The following is a 2,307-nucleotide window of genomic DNA, read 5'->3' on the forward strand; positions in this document are numbered from 1 at the left end:
TTTGAAGTAGTTTCCTACTCCGAGTGCTAATAGCAACACACCTCTCATAAGAATTACCTCTACCACTCTTCGGATTTGGAATAGTGTCATTAGAAAATCCTCCCTTCTGTGGAGGGTGTTGTTCTCTGAAAATATCTCGCATCTGCGACTCGAGCTTCTGAATGGAAGTAGTGTGTGATCCTACAGTTTTGGTCAACCCCTTCAATGTTCTATCTACTTTGTCTTAGTTGGCTGCACCTTCTCAAGCATGCTCTCCAACTTAGAACTCCCTTGCTCATTCGACTGACCTTTTGGTGGAATATAGGGATTGGAACTCCTATTTCCAAAGTTATTGTTATTGTTGTAGTTCCCCTGGTTCGAGCCACCATAGTTGTGTTGTAATTACCTTGTCCCTGTTGAGGTCTCCATTGGTTCTGAGTCTGATTCTGATAGCCTCCTTGGTAGTTCTGCCTTTGGTAACCCCCTTGAGAGTTATTAACATAGTTAGCATCCTCATACTGCATAGGAGGCCCCTCTTGATATGGACCCTCTTAAACTTGGTACATTCTCAAAATATCTTCAACAACATTAACTTTCTTCACGTCCTTTTCATTAAGTCTCTTGGTCAGCAAAGAACTATTGGTTGCTATCTGAGCTAGAGTCTGCTGAGTCTCTTGATTCTCCTTCGCAATGTTATGGATCACTGGAGCTCCATAGGCTACACTAACAGTACCACCCGAATGCCATGCTTGATTGTGAGTAGTAAGCTTATCAAGCAACTGAGTGATTCGGGCATAAGTCTTGTCCATAAAACACCTACCAGCAGCATTGTTCGCCACTACTTGTGTCAATGGATCTAGCCCTCTATAGAACTTTTTCATCAATATATTATCTAGAAAACCATGATTTGGAGACTTCTGCAAATATTCCTTGAATCTCTCCCAGGCTTCAAATAGTTGTTCCCCCGGAAGCTGTTTGAAATCATATATCTTGTAACGAATTTCAGCTTTCTTGCTTGGCTAAAACCACTTCTTGAGAAAAACAGCAACAATCTCTCCCCACGTATGAATAATGTTGTGGGGCAGCTTCTCAAACCAAACTCTTGTTTCACTGACTAAAGAGTATTTGAAAACTCCTAGCCGAATAGCATCATCTGGAACAACATTTTGCATACGTTGGGCACACACACCCACAAAATTCTTCAAATGTTGGTGAGGGTCATCATCGGTAGAGTTCTAAAAGTATCCCTCAAGTTTAAGCAGTTGGTAGATAGTGGAGTCAATCTTGTAGTTTGCACCATTCACCCTAGGTGGAATAATAGCATATGCATATTCCACCTTGTCTAGCATATCCGCAAAGACATTCTCAACCTCCACTTCCACCGATGGGTCATGCATTTGTACACCCCTACCACCAGCTGCTCCACGTCCTCCTCGTCCAGCATAATCACTTGGTTCACAGAAAACAGCAAACAAGGTGTGACGGAATAAAAAAAGACTTTAAGTAAAGCACAAACTCTTTAGTAATTTCAAAATCGTATTAAATGATGTAAAGCGTACGATGTCAAATATAGTTACCCAACTAGGTTGGGGTCTAATCCCACAGGGAATATGGTGCGAAAAGGTTACTAGAGTCGTATAGTACTTTCTTGCAGTCTAATTTCGTATTCCGTTGATTTTGTAGAAAATTGGTTGTTTTGCTAACTAATTGTGTTGATTGTAATGAATATGATTAAAGAAACCAAGGTTGTGTCCCCCTTTAGATAGAGTGTATTCTATGGGTATTGATTCTTGATATACTTCTAATGGATCGTTATAAGAATGCACTTAACCTCTAATAGAATCCCTAATATTTCCCAATAGTTAAGAACTATCTCTCTTTATGATTTTCCCAAATATAAAAGAGTGTATATGAAGAACGGTTATGTCATGACCCAACCGGAGGGCCGCGACGAGCACCCGGTGCTAGCCCACCCGGGCACCCCTTAACATACTTTCACATCACATCTAGGTGAGCCGCATAGTTTAATCATGCTTTTCATTCATCATTCATATTAATCCCATTGGGCGACAATTTACTTATATCATCATTAATAACTTTGCCCATATCAGTATGGATAAGCCGACGAGGCTAACAAAAATAACATCCCAAAATATAGGCCGACAAGGCCAAACATACCTAACCATTTACACATGTCTACGAGCCTCTAAAAAGGATACGCCATATCATAACATATGGGCGGGACAGGACCCCGCCTTGCCCATGAATATGTACAGCAAAAAGAATCTATAACAAAAGCCGTAGCTCTCGAATGAAGTGAAGGCTTTT

The 2,307-nt window shown here is 40.8% G+C and overlaps 1 non-coding gene across 1 annotated transcript; it reads left to right on the plus strand.

Annotated features, from left to right (window-relative positions):
• The first annotated feature begins 876 nt into the window (after nucleotides 1–876).
• LOC132032235 (small nucleolar RNA R71) lies at nucleotides 877–982 on the plus strand. Its single transcript, XR_009408382.1, has one exon. It is a non-coding gene; the product is annotated as a small nucleolar RNA R71 (small nucleolar RNA).
• Nucleotides 983–2,307: the final 1,325 nt, after the last annotated feature.

The sequence above is a fragment of the Lycium ferocissimum genome, chromosome 9 (genome assembly GCF_029784015.1).
Source record: "Lycium ferocissimum isolate CSIRO_LF1 chromosome 9, AGI_CSIRO_Lferr_CH_V1, whole genome shotgun sequence".
In the NCBI taxonomy this organism is placed as follows: Eukaryota; Viridiplantae; Streptophyta; class Magnoliopsida; order Solanales; family Solanaceae; genus Lycium; species Lycium ferocissimum.